The sequence below is a fragment of the Palaemon carinicauda genome, chromosome 15 (assembly GCF_036898095.1).
Source record: "Palaemon carinicauda isolate YSFRI2023 chromosome 15, ASM3689809v2, whole genome shotgun sequence".
Classification (NCBI taxonomy): Eukaryota; Metazoa; Arthropoda; class Malacostraca; order Decapoda; family Palaemonidae; genus Palaemon; species Palaemon carinicauda.
The window spans coordinates 127,762,378-127,788,444 of NC_090739.1; the positions used below are offsets into that span (position 1 = coordinate 127,762,378).

At 45.5% G+C, this 26,067-nt stretch overlaps 1 long non-coding RNA gene across 1 annotated transcript; it reads right to left on the reverse strand.

Moving 5' to 3' along the window:
• Positions 1-2,529: 2,529 nt before the first annotated feature.
• On the reverse strand, positions 2,530-26,067 carry LOC137654390 (uncharacterized). The gene is made up of 3 exons (XR_011046630.1): positions 25,931-26,067; positions 8,368-8,452; positions 2,530-2,896 (listed from the first exon to the last, which is right to left on the reverse strand). It is a non-coding gene; the product is annotated as an uncharacterized lncRNA (long non-coding RNA).

Below are 26,067 nucleotides of genomic sequence, written 5' to 3' on the forward strand. Positions count from 1 at the left end.
GGTGAGCAGCATGCGCAGGTGAATGACCGCGTAATGGTAAGCGATGGCGAGCAGCATGCGCAGGTGAATGATCGCGTGATAGGGTGCGATGGTGATCAGCATCCGCAGGAGGGCGATCGTTCAGGGTTGTGCGATGAGGAGCAGCATGCGTAAGCGGGCGATCGTTCAGGGTTGTGCGATGGCGAGCAGCATGCACAGGTGAATGATCGCGTGATGGGGTGCGATGGTGATCAGCATCCGCAGGAGGGCGATCGTTCAGGGTTGTGCGATGAGGAGCAGCATGCGTAAGCGGGCGATCGTGCAGGGTCGTGCGATGGCGAGCAGCATGCGCAGGAGGGCGATCGTGCAATGGCGAGCGATGGCGAGCGGCATGTGCAGGCGGGCGATCGCGCGATGGCGAGCTAGAAGCTGGCGAACCATGTTCCTTCAGGAGCGTTGGCGAACGTCGGTGCGTTCGTTGTCGCTGTTGAATAGGCGATACTAAGCTCGCCTGTGCGCGCTGGCAAGCAGGTGAACGCTGGCGAGGAGGTAATCGCTGGCGTGTAGGTGATCGCTGGCGAGCTGGTGATCGCTGGCGAGCAGAAGGTCGACGCGTGTCCTGTGAGAGGACAGGTGGTGCGGCGCGTTCACGAGCAGGAACGGGAAGATCGCTGGCGCGTTGGCGAACATGTGTTTCTGACACACGCGCAGCACGATGTTGCGTAGCCACAGGACCAGGCAGATGGTGAGCAGGGAGTTCAGCAGGAACTAAAGGGTGGTCAGAGACCGCAGGGCGATGGTCCTCAAATGAGCGCTGACGCTCGGAAGAGAGCTGACGAGCAGGAGAGCGCTGGCGAGGGGGGCGAACATCAGGAGAGAGCCGACGAGCAGGAGATCGTCGACGAGCAGGAGATCGCTGGCGAACAGGTGAGCGCTGGCGAGCAGGAGAGCGCTGGCGAGCAGGAGAGCGCTTGTGCGTTAGCACTGCTCGCGAAAGGGAAGAATCCCTTAGCCCCGAAGGGACCGTTGCCCGTCGGGTGACGAGTTCTCCAGAAGGCGAAGATCCGGCAGGAGATGGTGAGCGGTCTGCAGAGAGGTTCAAGGAGGGCGGAGCAGTAGGTTGAGGCTGACGAGGAGAGTCCCTCCCGGAGGACGAAGACCCAAAAAGGCGTCTCTTAGTCCCCATGTAAGGGGAAGGGAGGCCCTTGTGGCGTAGAGGGCGGTGAGCCTTACGGCGGAGGCGGCCTCGGGGGAGATCGTCGGGACCATCGGTCCTCCGAAGGGGAGTCTCCGTCAAAACACTTCCCTCAGAAGGAAGCTGAGCAGCAGCCGAGACCGAAGGACGCACTTCCCCCTTCGAAGGATGTACGGAAGGAGGAGGAGAGCCTTTAGCACCATCACCAGCAATAGCACCTGCGGCGGAAGGCCCAGCCACGTCAGAGGCCTCTGTCACCACGACGTCGACAATAGACAGAGGGTCTACCTTTGCTACCACCGGCGACTGCTTAACAGTGGCCCCCAACGAGACAAGGTCAATAAGAGCGACCCTGGAGGGCAAGCCCTTAAGCCCCAGGGACGACCAAATCTGTAAAAGATCATCACTGGATAAGGCATTATCATTATCAATAACCTCCCCCGGAGGAGGAGGGGGAACCGCCTCGCTATGGGAGGCGACGCCCTCTCCCCCCATCGAAGGTAGGGAAACAGAACAAGGGCCTGCGCTCCCACTCGGACGACTCTCCTTAGGAGGCAGCCGAGGGGGAGCTTCGGAGGAGGTTTGGGCGGCGGAAGAAGAGTCCCGAGAACCTTCCTCCTTCAAGGCTAACCCCGGAGGAGAACGGTCTCTCTTGGACTTCTTCTTACGCCGTCGGCCAAACCTCTCTCACTGGGAGGCAGACCACTCCCTACACTCACGGCACATGTTATCCTGGTCACACCGTCGGCCTCGACAGTGAGGGCAGAGGGTGTGTGGATCCGTATTAATGTCCGACATGAAAGTCCCACAAGGACGGCCGGCAACTCCAGGGCATGTACGCATAGCAAAGAAAATAACTGAAGGTCAACTTCCAACCAACACACACGCTGAAAAGAAAAAGCAGAAAATTAAAGGCTGTCACGAAGGCGATGAGCAGACACGTCTGATCACCGCCGAGCCAAAAGTGAAGTGAAGCAAGTCACCGGTGTGTGGAGGGGGGAGGGGTAGCAAGCTACCCTTCCCCACCCCCCGCTAACTAGCGCGGGGGTAATTAACCCTCGTTAAAAACTATTGGCTCGTCATTTCAGCTGCGCTAAAAGTAATACCCTTTGTAAATAGCGTGGTTTGTATTTCGGTTACGGAACAATTTACGTTTTGTTCTATGTTGAAATTTTCAAATAAAAAACTGACAGCAGCATTACGGTAGTTAAGACTTAATATAAAATGAAAACTACATGGCACAACCAGCAACATATTTTAGGATTTATAGAAGAATATTAGTTTTGCAGTTGAATTCTAAAAGCCAAAATTTCACAGATTAATCAGGCAATATCAAGATACTTAGTGCCTCACTAAATAGATATACACAAGAATTTGAAAATTACTAATTCTCCAAACGCTTAAAACCCATAAAGTTTTTTCCTCAAAGTCACAGATTATTTATTACTATTATTACTAGCTAAGCTCCAAGCCTAGTTGGAAAAGCAGGATGCTATAAGACTGAGGGTTTCAACAGGAAGAAATACTCAAGTGAGGAAAGGAAATAAGGAAATAAATAAACTATATGAGAAGAAAACAACAAATAAAATAAAATATTTTAAGATCCTAAATTCTACTATTCCATTTGCACAGTAGAACAGGAATTTTCTTGTGATTAATGGACATTGCCATTATATCTGCTTTCCATCAATTGTTGATCTCAAACAAGCGACCAACCGTGTCCTGAAAAAAATTATTTAATGAATCACTCCTTTTAAAGTTTAGGACAAATAAAATGCTTTCATAGGCAAACTGAAACATATAAAAAAATCATATAAAACTGTTATGAGATGAAATTATAGCAAAAGATAATTTTGATTTTCATAGCTATTCTTTCATGAAAATCAATAGAAACAAGCACACACACATTCAAAAGATTTAGTTTATAAAAGTGTTTAACATGTGATCTAAATGCTTAACTTATATTTTATATAAACAAATCAGATTTGATTCCTGGGTGCTAAAAATGGCATTTTTAGATAGAAACTAGTTTTAACAAATGGAAATTGGTGTCAGTTGATATGCACAAAATTGTCTGGAAATTCTAAAGAATGTTTCAAGTAACTGAATGAGTAACATTTAGAATTTAAGAACACTCATGACTTCTCAATATGAAGTAATTAATTTATTAATATCAATTAATTAATAATTAAACCATAGATTATCTTTTTTTTCAAATTGACTAAAAAGAAGTAGTAAAATATTCAATTTACAAAAGATCTAAGTTATACAAATATTGAATTTCAATATTCAATTGATTTGTTTATGTAACCTTTATATATACACAAACTTTCATTACAAAATTCCTAATCAGTTGCAAGTTTTTCTTCAAGGTACAGTAGGTCTCATTAATGCCCACTTCAAATTATAAGAAAAGAGACCGTGAATAAATATTAAAATTTTAAGACACCCGTCTACTGCCTATATAGGTATAGCTAAAATACTAAAACTTGAAATATGATGCCTTTAAATTTGTTTAATTATCACAAATACAGTATATATATCTATCTACCTATTGTGCATGTATGTATGTACAGTATGTATGTATGTATTTAAGGTATATATATATATATATATATATATATATATATATATATATATATATATATATATATATATATATATATATATATATATATATATATATATATACACACACACACACATATATATATATATATATATATATATATATATATATATATATATATATATATATATATATACACACACACACACATATATATATATATATATATATATATATATATATATATATATATATATATATATATATATATATATATATATATGCTGTATACTACTTACATACATATAATGCATGTTTCATATTATCTCTAAAAATCTCCTCTTTCAACTACTCCTAAACATAGTTTGTCATTCATCACTCGAGGGGATATTTTCAGAGATTACCAGGTAATTGTGATATTTCAGTCCTGCTTATAAATGTATCTTCAAAACATTCAGCAAGGAAACTCCAGTCATACCTGTAAAATAACAAATTTGTAAGTAATTTGAATTTTTCCTAGTATACAAACCTGGAGCTATTTATAGGGGTATACTTTCGGCGTAGCTGAAAGACGAGCCATGATAATTTTAGTGAGGGATAACTACCCCATCCGCTAGTTACCGGGTGGGGGGTGGGGTAGACTGGCTACCCGGCTCACTCACACCTTTCGGCTGAGTAACCACTTTGCTTTATGGCAGGACTTCTCGGGGGACAGGTTGGCAGGCCCATTTGTATAAATAGCTGCAGGTTTGTATACTAGGAAAAATACAAATGACTTACAAATTTGTTATTTGTTCTGGCGTAGATACAAACCCTACACTATTTATAGGGGTGACTTACTCTTAGAAGGGAGGAAGTTCTCACCAACTGGCCTTTGTCATGAACCGAGGTCTTCTCTATTTCAATCTGTGATCGATAGTAGAAGGGACCCTACCCTTGCTATAATCTAGTGCCGATATGAGGTAATGCACTGATAGCGGCCTGTAGAAGCTTGTTTGTGAGTGGAACTAACATGTGTGGCTTGTCTTTAACAGAGGAACTCAAGTACAAAACCTATTGTTCTTAAGACTTACCCAATACCCTCCCTCAAAAAGGTATTGGGGATGTAACAAAGTATTATTCTATACTTAGGAGGCACAAGGGGAATGAGTCTTACCTGCAGTGAGGTGAAGTCAGCTATGCTGAGGCTTGCGGAGCTGTTTTCCAAAAGGGGAGAAGGTGAAAGGAAGAAAGGAGCAAGTCATTCTTACTCATTCACCCCAGACTAATCCAGTAACCTCAGCCCTCAAACCTCTCCTACTTGTCCATCAAGGAGCCTGAGGTGTTTAGACCATTTGATGTGGACCACCACAGGACCGATGGAAAAGGTCTCCATGTTCTTGTGGGTTACGTCTTTGCAGGTAGTGGGCCGTGAAGGTCGATTGACGCTTTCACATGCCCACTTACAGTATCTGCGCCACAGTAGTTTCTTGAACGACAGGGACGTAGCAACGCCACTGACGTTACGAGCTCTGGGTCTTAGGATGGAGGAGGGTCTAGATTGAGAGCAACCTCAATAGCCTTCCGATCCCAGAGGGGAAGGAAATCCTTGAGATCCTCCTCTTGACCTTCTCAGTGCTTGTCAACAGTGCCGACACACGGGGGCGAGATGGTGTCGTTCTTTTAAGGTAACACCACAGACTCCTCACTGGGTAAAACCCCAGTTGATGGGTTTTCGGTTACCGAATGAAGACTCTTTATCCGAAATGGGCTGCACCTAGGGTACAGCACACTCGGATTTTGAGTCTTGGCAATCAACTCAGGAACGCCGCTGAGGATTACTTCTCCCCGTCTCCCAGAGTAGGAGAAATCAGAAGATGGATCATACAACACACTAATTCTCTTGGTCAAAGTAGAAAGGGCTATCTTCCATGTAAGGAAGCGATCTGCTGCCTGGCATAAAGGTTCGTAGAGAAGGGCCTTCAGGGACTGAAGGACCCGAACCGCGTTCCCAGGAAGAGGTTGAGATCCGACATCAGTCACAAAGGACCGAACTCTTTGCCTGGAAGACCGACGCTGAAGAGTGTCTGAGGTGCCTAGACCTCTTTTCCGCAACTCGTTGCAGGAGGCCTCTATGAGAGAAGTGGTGTAAGACCATCCCAGGCGTGAAGTTGAAGCAAAGCTACGGCTTAGGAAAGTGTTAGCATGTGGCTGCTTGGAAGATCATGTCGTGGAGGAAGATCCCTTGGAAATCTGTCAGGAGCTGCAGAAGGTCCGGAAGCCATTCTGCGGGATGCCATAGCGAAGCTATTGGAGTCATTGATAAGATCTTGCTTATCCTGACTTGGCTGAGGATTTTCTCACCAGACCGAATGGGGGAAAAGGCGTACACCTCCATGCTGTCCCACTGAGCTTGGAATACATCTTGTTCAACGGCCTGGTGAAGGGTCGAGCGGGAGCCTGAATTTCAGGGCCGTTGTGAGCATGACCACAGTCGGGTATCTCACAAAGTTAAGACTTTGTTGGATACAAGAGATTCAAAGACACTAGGAGCCCACTGTTCAGATTATCTGCAAACACATTCCTGTACCAGGAATGACGTGAGCGGATGGGGGCACCTACCTGTCCTCTGTCCATCTGAGGCTTCCTACTGCTGGATGGTTCTCTAAGAGAGGTGAATGCTGGTACCTTTCTGAATTGGGCCAACGGACGAGGATGGAATGGTGCGGCATATGCTGCCCCCCTTTTTTTGATGTATTAAAGAGAGCATCAGATCCAGAGGGGAGACAAGAAGATAGGCCTCTTTGCAGAAGCTCTCATCTGCCACCCACCATCCACTGTTCGTCCAGCAGGATGGGGAGGGGGAAGATTGCATAGAAATAAACACATCTCGAGGTGATGACGAGACGTGCAACTATTTGCACGTTCTTGCAATGAAGGGGAGGAGCCTGTCCACCCTCCAACTGCTACCAAACTTGTGTGGTTGACCGAATAATCCCGATATCCAAAGGTAAACCAGTTAATCAGTACAGCTTATGTTATAAGACGATGAACCAAACAGCCGTCTCTTTGCTGAAGGCGAAGGAGAACGTCTGAGGAGAAGAGGGCCACGAACTCTACAAAAGGATGACTGCCAGCATGAGCCTCTGCGGGGGAGGGCTGATCAACCGGCTGGTCTCTATGGATGATCTCTCTCGTGAACGAGAAAACTAATCACCCCCAGGAGAGACTTGCCTCGGACTTTACTCCACCCCCGAAGGAAGATCGGCAAAGGGGGAAGTGCAGTCCTTGGCAGCAGCGGCAGGAGTGGAGGACGAGGCAGGACCAAAGTTAGCAAGAAAGGCCACAGAAGACTTCTCAGGGTCCAGAGGATCTACATACAGCAAAGCCATTGGGTCAACCTCCAAAGCAAATCAGAAGAAAGCTGTAACTCTGCACCCTGCGTAAGGAGGTGCAACAACACCTCCTTTGAAGGTGGGCCGGGCAATCCCTGGAACCAACACTCTTGAAACACATCACAAAGTGACAAGGACTCCCCCGGGGGGAGAGACTTTGCTAGGGGAAGCAACACTGTCTCTCGAGAACCGAGGTTGTCCTGCGCTACTGCTCGACGGTCCCCCGGAGGAAACCAGCCGTGCAAGAGCTTCGGAGGGAGGCCGGGGGTGGAAGAAGAAGCTTTGGGTTTTTTTCTGCTAATGAGGAAGACCTCGAAGACGAATCCCTTTTAACCTTCTTCCGCCTGCGCCCAAACCTTTCCCACTGGGAGGCCGACCACTCCCAGCATTCAATACAAGTGTTGCTGGTATCACACTGTTGACATCTACAGGCGGGACATAAACGGTGAGGATTGGCATAAATGGAGGACATAAATGTTCCGCAGGAGTGGCCCTCAGGTCCAGGGCAGGTTTGCATCGCTGAAAGGACAACACACAAACACACTGCAAAAGAGAAAGCAAAAAAGATTAGTAACAATGGCTGTCAAAATATTTGGTGAGGAGGAAGAGCGGTAACAACGGTTCTCCATCCGAGCCAAAAGCAAAGTGAGGCTCACAACCCAGGTGTGTGAGTGAGAGGGGTAGCTACTAACCTCCAACCCACCGCTGCAGAGAGAAGGTCCATTCTCAAGCGAGACAAAAACAAAGGTGACGAGACAACCAAGGTGTGTGCGAGTGAGGTAGCTGGTACTACCCACTAACACCCCCTGTACACCTTGCTAAAAGTCTTATAGCTAGTCTTCCAGCTTCACTAAAAGTACATTTCCAAATAAAGAGTGAAAAGGTTTGTATTTAGTGACGGAACAAGTAGAATTACAAAGATTTTATGTGAAAGTAATTTTCTGTAAACAGTACAATAGTGTGAAGGTTTGCAAATTGCAACATCTGATGTATTAACCATGATGGTGTACTCATATACTCCAGTAAAGATCTTTGTTGCCGGTTGCAGGAAGATATTCCTGGAGCATGTCTACCCCACATTCCCAAAATCTTCCACACCTTATGATTTATACATTAAAGATTGAATAAATTTGCACATTTAAAACTTTCCCTGGGGACTAAACCATTTTTCTTTAAACCTGTTATATATTACAATTTCCTAACATTCGGTGATGGGTAAAATGATAACGCTTATGTTAGAAGTCACTTACAAATAATTTGGTAAAATGATTGGCTTGTGTTATTTTCCATTGAACCTGGAAGTCTAGGTTTATCGACAGAAACAGTGCTTCAGTGCTGAAAGGGAAATTTTAATATCAATCAAACATACACTGTTATAGTAATCAAGCAGTTGGACTTGTATCAAACATCAAACGAGGGGTCCCGGGTCAAATGTTAATGAATAATTTTTGGGCATATAGGAAGTGAAATACTGGACTTACATGTAATCTATACTACTCTATTTTGCTGAAATGATATGAATTTCCAGGTAATACTACAATCATTAATTATTCAACAAGTATCATACTACAGGTTTAAGAACTGTGGCATTCTGTAACCCTAAAGCCGTGTTTAAAATCTATGACCCATGAAAGTACAGTATACTATCAAAATGTTATTTTTATTAATAAAATAAATTTTTGAATATACTTACCCGATAATCATGTAGCTGTCAACTCCGTTGCCCGACAGAATTCTATGGAGGGATACGCCAGCTATCACAATACTAGAAGGGGGTGTACTTACCAGCGCCACCTGTGGCCAGGTACTCAATCATTTGTTGTTGACACCTCCTCAATTATTCCTCGGTCCACTGGTTCTCTCTGGGGAGGAAAGGGAGGGTCGATTAAATCATGATTATCGGGTAAGTATATTCAAAAATTTATTTTATTAATAAAAATAACATTTTTCAATATTAAACTTACCCGATAATCATGTAGCTGATTCACACCCAGGGAGGTGGGTGAAAACCAGTGTACATGATTAAAGGATAGCTAAGTATCCCAAATTTCATATAACAGTTATCTCAAATAACAATGAAATAATAAGTACCTGGTAAGGAAGTCGAATAGAACCGTTACTCTGCCTTTTATTTAAAGTTCGTCTTCCTTACTGAGCGCAGCGTTCCTCTTGGAGGCTGAATCAACCCAAAGGTGCCAAAGTACAAGGGGTTGCAACCCTACTAAAGGACCTCTACCAAACCTTTAACCCAGGCGCTTCTCAAGAATGAATAGACCACCCGCCAAATCCAAGGATGCGGAAGGCTTCTTAGCCTACCGTAACAACCATAAAAACAACAATAAAAGTATTCAAGAGAAAGGTTAAAAAGGTTATGGGATTAAGGGAATGTAGTGGCTGAGCCCTCACCTACTACTGCACTCGCTGCTACGAATGGTCCCAGGGTGTAGCAGTTCTCGTAAAGAGACTGGACATCTTTCAGATAAAATGATGCAAACACTGACTTGCTCCTCCAATAGGTTGCATCCATAATGCTCTGCAGAGAACGGTTTTTATTAAAGGCCAACGAAGTAGCTACAGCTCTTACTTCGTGGGTCCTTACCTTCAGCAATGCAAGGTCTTCCTCCTTTAAGTGAGAATGTGCTTCTCTGATCAGAAGCCTTATATAGTACGAAAGCCCATTCTTGGACATGGGTCTCGAGGGTTTCTTGATGGCACACCATAAGGCTTCTGACTGTCCTCGAATAGGTTTAGACCTCTTCAGATAATATTTGAGAGCTCTGACAGGGCAAAGAACTCTCTCTAGTTCGTTACCTACCATGTTGGAGAGGCTAGGTATTTCGAACGATCTAGGCCAAGGACGTGAAGGAAGCTCGTTCTTTGCTAGGAATCCAAGCTGAAAAGAACATGTAGCTGATTCGGTTGTGAAACCAATGTTCTTGCTGAAGGCATGAACCTCACTGACTCTCTTAGCTGTTGCAAGGCAAACGAGAAAAGCAGTCTTGAGGGTAAGATCCTTGAAGGAAGCTGACTGGAGAGGTTCGAACCTAGATGTCATAAGGAACCTTAAGACTACGTCTAGATTCCAGCCTGGAGTGGAAAGACGACGTTCTTTAGACGTCTCAAAAGACTTGAGAATGTCTTGAAGGTCCTTGTTGGAAGACAGGTCCAAACCCCTGTGGCGGAGGACTGAGGCCAACATGCTCCTATACCCTTTAATCGTAGATGTTGAAAGGGATCTCTCATTCCTAAGATGAAGAAGGAAGTCAGCTATTTGGATCACAGAGGTATTGGTAGAGGATATAGAATTGGCTCTACACCAGCTTCGGAAGACCTCCCACTTAGACTGGTAGACTCTACGAGTGGAAATTCTTCTAGCTCTGGCAATCGCACTGGCTGCCTCCTTCGAAAAGCCTCTAGCTCTAGCGAATCTTTCGACAGTCTGAAGGCAGTCAGTCGAAGAGCGTGGAGGTTTGGGTGCAACCTGTCTACGTGTGGTTGACGTAGAAGGTCCACTCTTAGAGGTAGAGTCCTGGGGAAGTCGACTAGCCATTGAAGTACCTCTGTGTACCATTCTCTTGCAGGCCAAAGGGGAGCAACCAGCGTCAACCGTGTCCCTTCGTGCGAGACGAATTTCTGCAGAACTTTGTTTATAATCTTGAACGGAGGGAATGCGTACAGGTCGAGATGGGACCAGTTCAGAAGAAAAGCATCTACATGAACCGCTGCAGGGTCTGGAACAGGGGAACAGTAAAGCGGAAGTCTCTTGGTGATGGAGGTGGCAAACAGGTCTATGGTAGGTTGACCCCACAAGGTCCAAAGTCTGTTGCACACACTCTTGTGGAGGGTCCATTCCGTGGGAATGACCTGATTCCTTCTGCTGAGGCGATCCGCTGAAACATTCATATCGCCCTGGATGAACCTCGTGACCAGTGTGAGGTTTAGACCTCTTGACCAAATGAGGAGGTCCCTTGCGATCTCGTAAAGGCTCCTCGAATGGGTCCCTCCTTGCTTGGAGATGTAAGCCAAGGCTGTGGTGTTGTCTGAATTCACCTCCACCACTTTGCCTAGCAGGAGGGACTTGAAGTTCAACAGGGCAAGATGAACTGCTAACAGTTCCTTGCAGTTGATGTGGAGTAATCCTTGTTCCTTGTTCCATACTCCTGAGCATTCCCGTCCGTCCAAGGTCGCACCCCAGCCCGAGTCCGATGCATCCGAGAAGAGATGAAGATGGGGGGTCTGGATGGCCAATGATAGACCCTCCTTGAGAAGAAGATTGTGCTTCCACCACCGGAGAGTGGTCTTCATCTCTTGGTTGATAGGGATAGAGACTGCTTCTAGAGAGTCGAGCCCTTGTCCCAATGAGCTGCAAGATGGAATTGAAGAGGGCGGAGGTGGAGTCTCCCTAGCTCGACAAACAGGGCCAGAGATGAGAGGGTCCCTGTGAGACTCATCCACTGTCTCACTGAGCAATTGCTCCTCTTCAGCATGCTCATGATGCACTCTAGGGCTTGGTTTATCCTGGGGGCCGATGGAAAAGCCCGAAAATCCCGACTCTGAATCTCCATTCCCAGGTACACAATGGATTGGGAGGGAATGAGTTGAGATTTCTCTATATTGACTAATAGACCTAGGTCTCTGATTAGATCTAAAGTCCAAGAGAGGTTCTCCAGACAACGACGACTCGTGGAGGCTCTCAACAGCCAGTCGTCTAGGTAGAGGGAGGCTCTGATGTTCGATAAGTGCAGGAATTTCGCTACATTCCTCATCAGATGAGTAAAGACCATAGGAGCTGTGCTTAGGCCAAAACACAGGGCTTGGAACTGATAGACAACCTTTCCGAAAACGAATCTCAGGAAAGGTTGGGAGTCTGGATGAATGGGAACGTGAAAGTATGCATCTTTCAAGTCCAACGAGACCATCCAGTCCTCCTGTCTGACCGCTGCTAAGACCGACTTGGTCGTCTCCATTGTGAACGTCTGCTTGGTGACATACTCGTTGAGAGAGCTGACGTCCAGCACCGGTCTCCAACCTCCTGTCTTTTTGGCCACAAGAAAGAGACGGTTGTAGAAGCCCGGGGATTGATGGTCCCGGACTATAACCACTGCCTTCTTCTGCACAAGTAGCGACACCTCCTGTTGCAATGCTAGCCTCTTGTCCTCTTCTTTGTAGTTGGGAGAGAGGTTGATGGGCGATGTGGTCAGAGGCGGTTTGAGGCAGAATGGAATCCTGTAACCGTACCTCAGCCAACTGACAGACTGTGCGTCTGCACCTCTCTTCTCCCAGGCTTGCCAGAAGATCTTGAGTCTGGCTCCTACTGTTGTCTGGAGAATCTGAGAGTCAGTGCTTTCCCTTAGATGTCCTGGGTCCTTTCCTAGACTTGCCCCTGTGAGAGTCTGGACGGGAGCTTCCTCGGCTGGGGGCTCTACCACGAAAGGGCGGTATGAACCTAGTGGCCGGGGTATCAGCCACTGGGGAGCGATAAGTCTTGGGGACAGAGGTGGTAACCTTAGACTTACGAGCCGATGAGGCTACAAGATCGTGCGTGTCCTTCTGTATCAGGGCAGCCGACAAGTCCTTAACTAGCTCCTCGGGAAAGAGGAACTTTGAGAGTGGAGCAAAAAGGAGCTGTGACCGCTGGCACGGTGTAATGCTGGCTGAGAGGAAGGTACACAGTTGTTCCCTTTTCTTCAACACCCCTGATACAAATAACGACGCTAGCTCACCCGATCCATCCCTGATAGCCTTATCCATGCAGGACATAATTAGCATGGCAGAGTCTTTGTCCGCAGGAGATGTTTTCTTGCTGAGGGCTCCCAGGCACCAGTCGAGAAAGTTGAACATTTCGAAAGCTCTGAACAACCCTTTCAGAAGATGATCCAGGTCTGAGAAGGTCCAACAAACCTTCGAGCGTCTCATCGCAGTCCTCCTAGGCGAGTCCACCAGACTTGAGAAGTCAGCCTGGGCAGAGGCAGGAACTCCCAAGCCTGGTGCTTCCCCTGTGGCATACCAAACGCAACCTTTCGAAGCGAGCTTCGTTGGAGGGAACATGAAGGAAGTCTTGCCCAGGTGTTGTTTAGACTGAAGCCACTCCCCTAAGGTCCTTAAGGCCCTCTTGGAGGATCTAGCTAGGACAAGCTTAGTATAGCTCGACTTAGCTTGTTGAACGCCTAGCGAAAACTCAGATGGAGGAGAGCGGGGAACAGCAGAGACGAAGTGGTCAGGGTAAAGCTCCCTGAGTAGAGCCAAGACCTTTCTAAAATCAACAGACAATGGAGAAAGCTTAGACTCCTCCACGTCTGATGAGGGATCAAGATGTGCCTCCTCATCATCCGACACTTCATCAGCAGAAGGTAGCGAAGCAAAAGGACCAGAATGCTGAACCACAGAGTCAGAACGGGTAGGAACAATAACAGAGGTTTCCTCAACTTGAGGGAAAACCTGAGGTTCAGACTGCATAGGCTGAACAACAGTCGGAGCAGAAGGCAGGTGCATGGGTGAAGGAGGTTGACTCCTAGCAAGAGTTGCACCCAAGGACTGCACAAGCTGAGCGGAGGACGGAGGCGGAGTAGTCCGTTCCTGTTCCTGAGAGATGAGTGGAGCATGAGAAGGTTGAGGCTGCGCAGAACAAGGTAAAGTTCTAGCAAGCTGAGGCTCCTGAGGCGCAAGTCCATGGTGTAGATGAGCTTGCCTAGATGAGGGTTGAACTCGGTGCAGCGCTGGTTGAGCAGACAGACTCACGGAGGGGAGAGGTTGTTGTACCCCAACCGAGAGTTGCACCACTGGTGGAGCAGCAAGGGGAGGAGGAGGAAGAGTGTAACTCTCCTGATCCCAAAGCAAGGGTTGCCTTAAAGAAGGCTGAGGCTGAACAACACTGTGAACAGCAAACTCCGAAAGTGGTTCAACATCGTACGCCTGGCAGATGGTGCTGCGACCAGGCGGAGCAGGTGCAGGCTGGGCGAGCACAGGCGGAGCAGGTGCAGGCTGGGCGAGCACAGGCGGAGCGAGAACAGGTGGAGGGAGTGCAGGCGGTGCAACACTCTCAGCCCGACACTCACGCATCAAGTCCGAAAGCTGAACTTGCATGGACTGAAGCAGGGTCCACTTGGGGTCGGCAGAAACGATAACAGACTGAGGTAAAGTCACAGGCGGGGTCTGTATAGGCAGAACCTTACTCCTCTTGGGCGGAGTACAGTCGACCGATGACAGAGGCGAGTCGGAGCTGAGCCAATGACTACAACCTGGCTGAGCACTCGCTGACTGAACTCTACGTTTAAGCGGTCTCGAGACCTGAGACCAACGTTTCTTCCCTGCATGAAGATCAGCGGACGAGAAGACGGGCTCAATCGTCTGCAGGTGGGAGTGACGGTCTAAGGAAGACACGCCCGCAACCACCGAGGATAATTCTGTGCGCCTAACAAGGCCTGTCGAACCCTTAAGCCCTTCGACATTGCTTCTCCCCTGGGCATGGGAGCTTGCAAGAGGTCCCGGACTGGGAGGACGACTGGCTCGCACAGAAAAATCCTCACGCACCACACTGGCACCACTAGCACTTGGCACTGCACAGACACTAGCACTCGTCACAGCACTGGCACTATTTCCACCCACTGCACTCTTGACCTTCAGTTCTTTAACCTCGGCCATCAGAGACTTATGGTCACTTACCACTGATTCTACTTTATCTCCTAAAGCCTGAATAGCACGCAAAACAGTTGACATATCAGGCGGAGGACACACAGTAGGTTCGGGGGTAGCCACTACAGGGGTAGGAAAAGGTAGGGGATCATGAGGTGAGGAAAACATAGAAGAGTGAGAAGAACTTCTCCTAACTCTAGTTCTCTCTAACTTGGATGAATATTTTAAAAGACGTACAAAATCCAATTCCGAAAGTCCGGCGCACTCCTCACACCGATTTTCTAATAGACAGGGCCTGTCCCTACAGTCAGAACAAGCGGTGTGAGGATCTACCGAGACCTTCGGAATACGCCTATTGCAAGACCTACATCGTCTATGGGAGGGAGCTTGCGAAACGTCAGACATCTTGTTTCAAAGAGTAAGTCAAAGGGTGATCCAAAAACAAGCAAAAATTCATTAACCGTTAATCAGTATTTATATAAAAGCTAACTAGCTAATATAAAAAGGATTCCAGTATGCGACAGCCGTTAATCTAAGAGAATACTTCACCAAATATCCATGAATAAACTCGAAGACCATGAGCGTATCCCAGAACGTCTAGCCGGAAGCACGACAGAGGAATAATAGAGGAGGTGTCAACAACAAATGATTGAGTACCTGGCCACAGGTGGCGCTGGTAAGTACACCCCCTTCTAGTATTGTGATAGCTGGCGTATCCCTCCATAGAATTCTGTCGGGCAACGGAGTTGACAGCTACATGATTATCGGGTAAGTTTAATATTGAAAATCATACATTAGTTATTGCTTCATTGATAAGACTTTTAGAGAATTTACCTTTAGAGAAATATTTGTATACCTAGAATGACCTGAAAGTATACTGTACAGACATAGAACTGATAATGTATAGTAATCATCATCTCATAAAAAAAAAATATTTGAGAACAATTTTACTTTCAAGAGGATTGCTGTGATACTGCTTTATCAGATAGTATATGATACAGTACCATTGTGCACTATACATAAGCTGCCTTCCATATATATTTATTCACTATTTATTCACTACCCACTCTGTAAGCTAATTGAGGTGTAAACTTCTGAACAAAAATTAAATGATGAAAATTCTAACTTATCTTTAAACTGGTGTCAGTTAAATATTACAACATCCCTCCCTGTTATCAACTTTGATTTTGATAGAAATAATTCAATCTTGTGCCATCAGCATTTCTTCAGCTTTCATCTCCTTCCTATACTATTAGGGGAATCTGGTTGTCCACTAAAAATTTTTTTTGTTTACTGGCTTCGGCTTTTGGATTTCAAATGTGAAGGTAAATAAACGCATCTGAAATAAAAGCAAAATATCTTTACCACAAATGCTCTTTATTTTCAAGACAACCTTACTCTTAATAATTAATTTGATACATAGGGTCACTTTATAGGATAATACATTAGAATAACTGGTATATTCAACTACATTTTTAGAGATCAACAGACACTTCCGAACCTCAAACTTGACCATGCTGTTAAGTTCCTAATAAAGTCATATGAAGGAAGAACAGTAAACATTGATCTTTTAATGAATCTAACCTTTACTTAAACAGCAAATAAACCGTTCCCCCTTTATCACCCCCTTTTTCCGATGGGCACAGGTGAGAACCTGGGACTTTGGGTGGGTGAAAACAGAAAAAAAAAATGTGAATATTCAACACTCTCGAGATTCATAAAAGGCTACAGAATCTAACAAGCCAACCTAACCTTGTAGTACCCAGGTCTGACCTAACTAGGGGGCAAGCTGACAGGGCCCCCATTCCCAGGTCCCAGACCTTGCCAGTGGGCAAGCCCCCTGGACCCCCTTCCCAGTTCACATAGCTAGATGGGGTACAGGCCCTCCGGACCCACCTACCCAGGTCACAAACTCTAAAAGAAAATCACAAATAAGTGCTTACCTTGTGATTGACACATACATCTCTTAATTTTGTCTTAGCAATCTTGAGAGTCGTGTTACAATAAAAACTGTGTTGGTCTTTCCTAAAAGATAATTCAAAATCACACTTAGGGCACCTAATGAACAGGAGCAGATACATGTGGTTTGTAAAACGTAAACAAATGATTGAAATAAATACTTCAGATGAATAGGATGCCTATATTTTGTAATTATTTGTGGATTTATTATGCGTCCCAGAAAATAATCTACAGGGAAGAAAAATGATATTTTAATTATAAAATAAATTTTTTAATATACTTACCCGGTGAATATATAATAGCTGACGTCTCCGGCGGCTCGACAGAAAAACACGAAAACTCGCGAGCGATCGCTATGAAGGTTGCGGGTGTGCCCACCAGCGCCAACTATCGGCCAGATACCGCATATACATGTAAACAGCTCCAATTCTTCTCATCCCGCTGGGTCTCTATATTCACCGGGTAAGTATATTCAAAAATTTATTTTATAATTAAAATATCATTTTTAAATATTTAACTTAGCCGGTGAATATATAATAGCTGATTCACACCCATGGTGGTGGGTAGAGACCAGAATTAATAAAGTTTACAGCGTATATGCTTAGAGTTTTTGACAGTTATATCATAACAAAACCCAAATATATATAGGTACCTGGTAAGGAAGTTGACTTAGACGATTACTCTGCCTTGTTAGTCTGTCTTCCTCATGAAGCCCAGCGATCCTCTTAGGATGCTGAAAGACTCCCAGGAGCTGAAGTATCAAGGGCTGCAACCCATACAACAGGACCTCATCAAACCCCTAATCTGGGCGCTCTCAAGAAATGACATTTGACCACCCGCCAAAGCAACCAGGATGCGAAAGGCTTCTTAGCCTTCCGTACAACCCAAAAACAAGATTAAAAAAATTTCAAGAGACAGATTAAAAGGATATTGGAATTAAGGGAATGTAGTGGTAGAACCCTCACCCACTACTGCACTCGCTGCAACGAATGGACCCAGTGTGTAGCAGTCCTCGTAAAGAGTCTGGACATCTTTTAAGTAAAATGACGCGAATACCGACTTGCTTCTCCAAAAGGTCGCGTCCATAATACTTTGCAGAGATCTATTTTGCTTAAAGGCCACGGAAGTTGCTATAGCTCTTACTTCGTGCGTCTTAACCTTAAGCAAGCATCGGTCTTTTTCATTCAAGTGAGAATGAGCCTCTCGTATTAAAAATCTGATAAAATATGACAAAGCATTCTTTGACATAGGCAATGATGGTTTCTTAACTGAGCACCATAATGCCTCAGATCCACCTCGTAAGGACTTAGTACGAGCTAAGTAGAACTTAAGAGCTCTAACTGGACACAGCACTCTTTCAAGTTCGTTGCCTACGATTTCTGACAGGCAAGGTATATCAAAGGACTTAGGCCAAGGACGAGAAGGCAGTTAATTTTTGGCCCGGAAACCAAGTTGAAGTGAACATGTGGCTTTTTCTGTAGAAAAGCCGATGTTCTTACTGAAGGCATGAATTTCACTGACCCTTTTAGCCGAAGCCAAGCACACTAGGAAAAGCGTCTTGAGGGTGAGATCCTTCAGGGAGGCTGAATGTAATGGCTCAAACCTGTCTGACATGAGGAACCTTAGGACCACGTCAAGTTCCATCCAGGAGTTGTCAAACGACGTTCCTTAGAGGTCTTGAAAGACTTAAGGAGATCTTGGAGATCTTTATTGTTGGAAAGATCTAAGCCTCTATGACGAAAGACCGAAGCCAACATGCTCCTGTAGCCCTTAATCGTGGGAGCTGAGAGGGAGCGAACATTTCTCAGATGTAAAAGAAAATCTCCGATTTGGGCTACAGAGGTACTGGAAGAGGACACAGATGCTGACTTGCACCAGTCTCGAAAGACTTCCCACTTCGACTGGTATACTCTGATGGTAGAAGCTCTCCTAGCTCTCGCAATCGCACTGGCTGCCTCCTTCAAAAAGCCTCGAGCTCTTGAGAGTCTCTCGATAGTCTGAAGGCAGTCAGACGAAGCGCGGGGAGGCTTTGATGAACATTCTTGACGTGGGGCTGACGTAAGAGATCTACCCTTAGAGGAAGACTTCTTGGAATGTCTACCAGCCATTGAAGTACCTCGGTGAACCACTCTCTCGCGGGCCAGAGGGGAGCAACCAACGTCAACCTTGTCCCTTCGTGAGAGGCGAACTTCTGCAGTACCTTGTTGACTATCTTGAATGGTGGAAATGCATATAAGTCCAGATGAGACCAATCCAGTAGAAACGCGTCTATGTGGATCGCCTCTGGATCTGGGACTGGTGAGCAATAGATCGGTAACCTTTTGGTCAACTAGGTGGCAAAGAGGTCTATGGTGGGTTGACCCCAAGTCACCCAAAGACTCTTGCACACGTCCTTGTGGAGGGTCCATTCCGTGGGTATCACCTGACCCCTCCGACTGAGACAGTCTGCCAAGACGTTCAAGTCCCCCTGGATGAATCTCGTCAACAGGGAGATGCCTCGATTTCTTGACCATATGAGAAGGTCCCTTGCGATCTCGTACAGCGTGTGGGAGTGTGTGCCTCCTTGCTTGGAGATGTACGCCAAAGCTGTGGTGTTGTCTGAGTTGACCTCTACCACTTTGTTTCGAAGAATGCTTTCGAATTTCATCAAGGCCAAGTGGACTGCTAATAGCTCCTTGCCGTTGATGTGCATGCTCTTCTGACTTGAGGTCCACAGACCAGAGCATTCCCGACCGTCCAGGGTCGCACCCCAACCCAAATCCGACGCGTCTGAGAACAACACGTGGTTTGGGTTCTTGACTGCTAGGGATAGTCCCTCTCTCAGACTGATATTGCTGTCCCACCATTTCAGGCATGCCTTTACTGGTTCGGAGACTGGGATTGATACCGTCTCTAACGTCTTGTCCTTGTTCCAGTGAGAGGCTAGATGGAACTGGAGAGGCCGAAGGTGTAGTCTCCCTAGCGAGACAAACTGCTCCAGGGATGAGAGAGTCCCTACGAGACTCATCCAACTCCTGACTGAACAACGTTCTCTTTTCAGCATTAGTTGGACTTTGAGCAGGGCTTGTTCTATTGTCAGACGGAAAAGCCCGAAAAACTGGACTGCGAATCTCCATCCCCAAATATAGAATAGTCTGGGATGGGGTCAGTTGGGACTTTTCTAGGTTGACCAAAAGTCCCAAATCCTTGGCCAGACCCAACGTCCAATGTAGATCCTGCAGACAGCGATGACTGGACGATGCACTGAGAAGCCAGTCGTCCAAGTACAGGGAGGCTCGGATTCCCGATAGATGGAGGAATTTTGCCACATTCCTTATGAGCCTCGTAAACACGAGAGGAGCAGGACTGAGGCCAAAGCACAGGGCTCGAAACTGGTACACCACATTCCTGTAAACAAACCTCAGAAACGGTTGGGAATCCGGGTGTATAGGAATGTGGAAGTACGCATCTCGTAGGTCGAGAGAGACCATCCAGTCTCCCTCTCTGACTGCTGCTAAGACGGACTTCGTGGTCTCCATCGTGAATTTTGTTTTTGTAACAAAAACGTTGAGCGCACTGACGTCTAGCACCGGCCTCCAACCTCCTGTATGCTTTGGGACTAGGAAGAGACGGTTGTAAAACCCCGGTGATTGAAGGTCCGAGACTTTCACCACCGCTCCCTTCTCTAGCAACAGACACACTTCTTGATTTAGGGCTTGTCTCTTTGACTCCTCTCGGTACGAGGAGAGAGGTCTATGGGAGTTGTTACTAGAGGAGGTTTGCGTACAAACGGTATTTTGTACCCCTCTCTGAGCAACAGAACAGACTCTTGGTCTGCACCCCTCTTCTCCCAGGCCTGCCAGAAGCTCTTCAATCTGGCACCTACCGCTGTCTGAGGCTGTGGGCAGTCAGACTCTGCCACGGGAGTACTTGGCTCCTCTCTTCTTACCTCTCTTTCCCTCGGCACGAGAACTTCCCCTGCTGGGAGCTCTGCCACGAAAGGGCGGGATAAATCTAGACGCAGGAGTCTCGATCCTGGGTCACACAGCAAAGGATGAAGAAGGAGCCCCTTTGCGAGCAGAGGACGCCATCAGGTCATGGGTATCCTTCTGCACAAGCGAAGCAGCTATATCCTTAACCAGCTGTTGTGGAAACAAGGCCGCTGATAAGGGAGCAGAGAGCAGTTCCGATCTCTGACAGGGAGTAACTCCTGCCGAAAGGAAAGAGCAAAGGGTTTCTCTCTTCTTTAAAACTCCCGACGTAAAGGTGGAGGCGAGCTCATTGGAGCCATCGCGGATGGCTTTATCCATACAGGACATGATGAATAAGGAAACATCTTGGTCGGCAAACGAGATCTTCCTACTTAAAGCTCCTAATGACCAGTCAAGAAAGTTAAACACTTCAAAGGCTCTGTATACGCCTTTAAGCAGATGGTCAAGGTCCGAGGCGGACCAACAAATCTTCGAGCGTCTCATGGCCAGGCAACGGGGAGAGTCTACGAGGCTTGAGAAGTCACCCTGGGCAGAGGCAGGGACTCCCAAGCCGAGAACTTCTCCCGTGTTATACCAGACGCTCGATCTAGAAGCAAGCTTAGAAGGAGGGAAGGCAAAGGCCGTCTTTCCCAAACTCCTCCTGGTATCCAACCAGTCGCCTAGAAGACGTAAAGCCCTCTTAGAAGAGCGAGAAAGCACTAGCTTAGTAAAGGCTGGCTTGGTAGCAGCTAAGCCTAGAGCAAACTCAGACGGAGGCGAACGAGGAGCAACAGCAACAAAGTGATCTGGAAAAAGATCCTTGAAAATCACCATGATCTTCTTGAAATCCATCGAAGGAGGAACCGCCTTAGGTTCATCTACATCTGAAGGATTATCATCAGGATGAGGATCAGCAATGTCCTCATCTGAAGGAGCTTCGTCCGATAACTGCTGAGTCTCAAGCAAGGGAGAGACCTGCCTTGGTGGCAATGCTTAACAAGCAGAGTCCACACGCACCGGAGCATCAGTAGCAGTCCAGGACGCTACGTCATGTAACTGCTTAACAGACTGACTAGCAACAACAACAGGAGCGGGAGGACGCTCGACGTCAACTCGAGACTGCCTTGACTGCCTAGACTGAGCAGTCAAAACAACTCTTGACTGCGGTGCTTGAAGCTCAATGTCAAAACAAGTCAACTTCGCTGGTTGGCGAACGTCCTGAACGTCAACAAGAGCATGCGGCAGCGGCTGAACGTCCACAAGCGGCTGAAAGTCAACACGGGACTGCATCGAGTGAGGCTCTACAAAACGTGACTGACGTGACTTTGTAACGCCAACGTCAACAGGACGAGCAAAGGCTCGTTTGGGCGGCTGACGGCCAGGATCTCGATCAGCTAAGCGGCAAGGATCATCGTGAACCTTTTCAGCAGAATAGTCCTCCATAAGAGAGGCAAGCTTATTCTGCATGTCTTGCAGTACAACCCATTTAGGATCAATGGGAATGGGTGCGGTAAGAGACGAGGGTAACGTCTGTGACTGCAAAACATTGCCTACACTAAGACTCTCGGAGCCTGTGTTACGCTTCTGTTTAGGTGGCGAGCAGTCTTCCGATGACTGCACAGGGTCAGAGCTGTCCCAATGGCTACAACCAGGATGCTGGACCTGTCCTGAAGGGACTGACTTTCGCTTTAAGGGTCTCGAAACCTTGCTCCACAGTTTCTTACGCGATAAGCCTTCGGATGACGAGGAGAAAACCGTCTCGCTCGTCTTATGGTAGGGGCGGTCTTGACGAGACACGCCTGAAACCATAGAGGGAACGTCTGTTCGTTGGTTAAAGCCTCTCGAACCCATAAGTCCTACGACATTACTTCTCCCTGGGGCTTGGGAGCTTGCAAGAGGTCTCGGACTAGGCGAACGACAGGCACGAACAGACGAACCCTCGGTCGCAACACTGATAACACTTTGCGCACTAATCACTTTCCCACGATTTTCTAATGTGGCACTCTGACACTTTAACTCTTTTACGTCCGCCATGAGTTGATTACGGTCCATAGCTAACGACTCAACTCTCTCGCCCAAAGCATGAATGGCACTTAACATATCCCGCATTGATGGTTCCTGAGTGCTAGTAGAGGGTTCAGGCACAACTACTACTGGGGAAGGATTAGGTTCAGGGGCATGGGAGGAGGAAAATTCTAACGATCTAGAGGAACTTCTCCTCACCCTATCTCTCTCTAGCTTACGAGAATACTTGTCAAACTCAAGCCAATCGAATTCCGAAAGGCCCACGCACTCATCACACCGATCTCCTAATTGACAGGTTTTACCCCGACAATTAGAACACACAGTATGTGGGTCGAGAGAGGCCTTTGGAAGACGCTTATTGCAATCCCTAGCATTACATTTACGAAATCTAGGAATTGGAGAAGGGTCAGCCATTTTGAAAAGTCAAAGAAAGTCCAAAAAACAATCCAAAGTCATCAACAATTAAATCTATCCAAAAAAGAGTTCAAGAGTTTAAGTTGAAGATAAAACACCTGCACTGCGAAAGCTCAAACCAAAAGGAAGTACTTCACCAAGACTGTTGAAAAACTCCAGGTTAACAGCGAGTAATGGAACACCTTGTCGATCAGACCGACAGAGAGGAATTGGAGCTGTTTACATGTATATGCTGTATCTGGCCGATAGTTGGCGCTGGTGGGCACACCCGCAACCTTCATAGCGATCGCTCGCGAGTTTTTGTGTTTTTCTGTCGAGCCGCCGGAGACGTCAGCTATTATATATTCACCGGCTAAGTTAAATATTTAAAAGGTTAGTTTTACCATTATCAATTCGCCAGTAAATTTTCCACACCTACAACCCGGATTCCCACTGGGTGGGCCCCATTACCGTAGGATATATCAGGGTATATCTTATTAGGATACGTCAGGGTATATCTTATTAAATATCTATTTGCTTAGGAAATAATGGTCATTTTCGAAGAAAACGAGAATTTTTTGGTTTTATTGTAGTGTATTACAGGGTAATGTAACCTAGGGAAAAAACTACTTTTTCTTATAGAAAAAATTACGCTCTCTTCGAAAATGACACTTGTTCCCGTCGCAAATGAATAGTTTCAGAAATATATATACATCTATATCCTACGATAATGGGGGACCCCCAGTGGGAACTTGGGGTTTTGGGTGGGGAAAACATACTGGGGAAACGATATATAATCGCAAAACTAGCCTTTTCTTCTCTATACATTAACTTCATGAATGTATAATAATTGGAGGAAAATACAAAACAGTATACCTGAATAAACTTTGGAGGAGGCATTGCAAAGTTTGTCTCATGAAAAAATACAATAACCAGTCCTGCCAACATCTGATGTAGATCAAATGTTAGCTTTCCATGCTATCATTAGCACCCGTACGTTCGTTCGTTCGTGAATACCAGTTTCGTCCTGCACAGAAACCCCTCCCCCAGGCGCAGTAGCCTTTCCCCTACCTATTACACGTTTTATTATCCTATTCCCTTTAATATCATCTCATTTTATATTCCCATTCAATATTATCTATCATACATGAATACTTCCTCTGGACTAGTTTCCCTGTACAGTTCATTCATGTTTACCCTCTACACTCCTTTGTTTTTCTGTTAACCAATCACGAACCGATACCTAATCAAAGTTTACACAAGGGGCTTGTCAACTGATATTTCCCTACCCCCTTCCTTTGTCTCTTTAAGTGGTCTGTTCATACCAAATCCTTTTCCCTTGTAACCTTTGACCTAGTAAGGTGTCCGTCATTTCAAATGAGGTTTATTTTTTCGTATTTTGCGATGGAGGAAATTATAGATACTTGTAATGGCTTCAGTATTCCATACCTAAAACATTTGCTAAATTCCATGGTGATTTTTATTATTCTTCAGCCAATGTTGATAATTTCCTGAAATCACACAACATAATTCCTCAACCCTTACAGTGCCCCAAGTGCCGTTTCCCTCCTATCTTACACGAAAGTCATTCACATATTTTATTGTAATACCGAAACCATCATTCCTAAAACCAAATAGAAACTCGTTGTGGTTACATTGTTACTTATCATAAAGGTACATTTTAGGGAAAAAGTCGTCTAACCCCATGGAAGATAATATTAATTGCAAAAAGGTAAGTCATTCCCCAATAGTCACTATACTGTATGTGTTTTGTGACCAGGGAGCTCCTAGGTTAGGTGGGTTTGTTAGGTTCTGTGCCCTTTTTGTACTTTTTATATATTGTGTAAAACTTATATGGGAAAACTATTTAAAATACGTATGGAAATATCTAGCATTACTATCGCTAGTAATGTCACCGTACCGTTGGTAACGCTGTGTATCATTCGTAACATGGAGAATTTTACCGTTCTCAGTAAATACCTGAGGTTTGTGACCTGTCATACTTCTAGGTTAGGTTAGGTGGGTTTGTTAGGTTCTGTGCCCTTTTTGTACTTTTTATATATTGTGTAAAACTTATATGGAAAAATTATTTGAAATACATATGCAAATATCTAGCATTGGTATCGCTAGTAATGCCATCGTAACGTTGGTAACTCTGTGTACCATTCGTCATCGTCGGTAACACTGTGTATCATTGGTAACGTTGCTAATGTTATCGTTCGCATCCCATCCGTAAGGGAAGTGTCACCTTAGAACTGGTGTTTATATTTGAATATTTTAACCCATTATATATGACATTGTTTATATTTAACCATTTAAACAGAAAATATATTTTTTTTTCTGTAGGAAATATCGTGATTTAACCGGTTTTCCCCTTCATTTCATCCATAATAACATCAACCAATTCGACAACTTAAAGTTAGACGAATTGGTTGATCTGTTTGTTTGCGGTTGAAATGAAGGTCAAATTCGGTTAAATAACGTTATTTACTATAGGAAAACATATATTTTCTGTTCGAAATCACACCCTGTAATACAATACAAATTTACCAGTTTTTCTATATAAAACCACATTCCCTTACTAGGAAAACGTTTACCGTGCTTTTCTATAACAATGCCAGGAAAACCTTTTCCGTGCATTTCTATGATACCGTACTTTCTTGGTTTTAAACTAATCTGATAGAAATGTATCTTATCGCCTAGGCTTATTTCTTCATGATCAAGCAGCATTATGGTTGAGTTGCTAGATCTTGAAAACAATAGGGCTAGGCTATAAAATACACTTTCATACTATGAAAAAACATCACTATAACTGTAATATCATTTCAATATCAATGAAATTCTTATGCATTACCTTCACAGTAATGGGAAATAGAGGAATTTCTCGGTACAATTTAATATATAGTCCTCTTTGTTGCCAGCAACCAGTAAAAAGTGACAGGAGACATTAATATTCCAAATAGCAATTGAACTGAGTCACTTGCACTCACA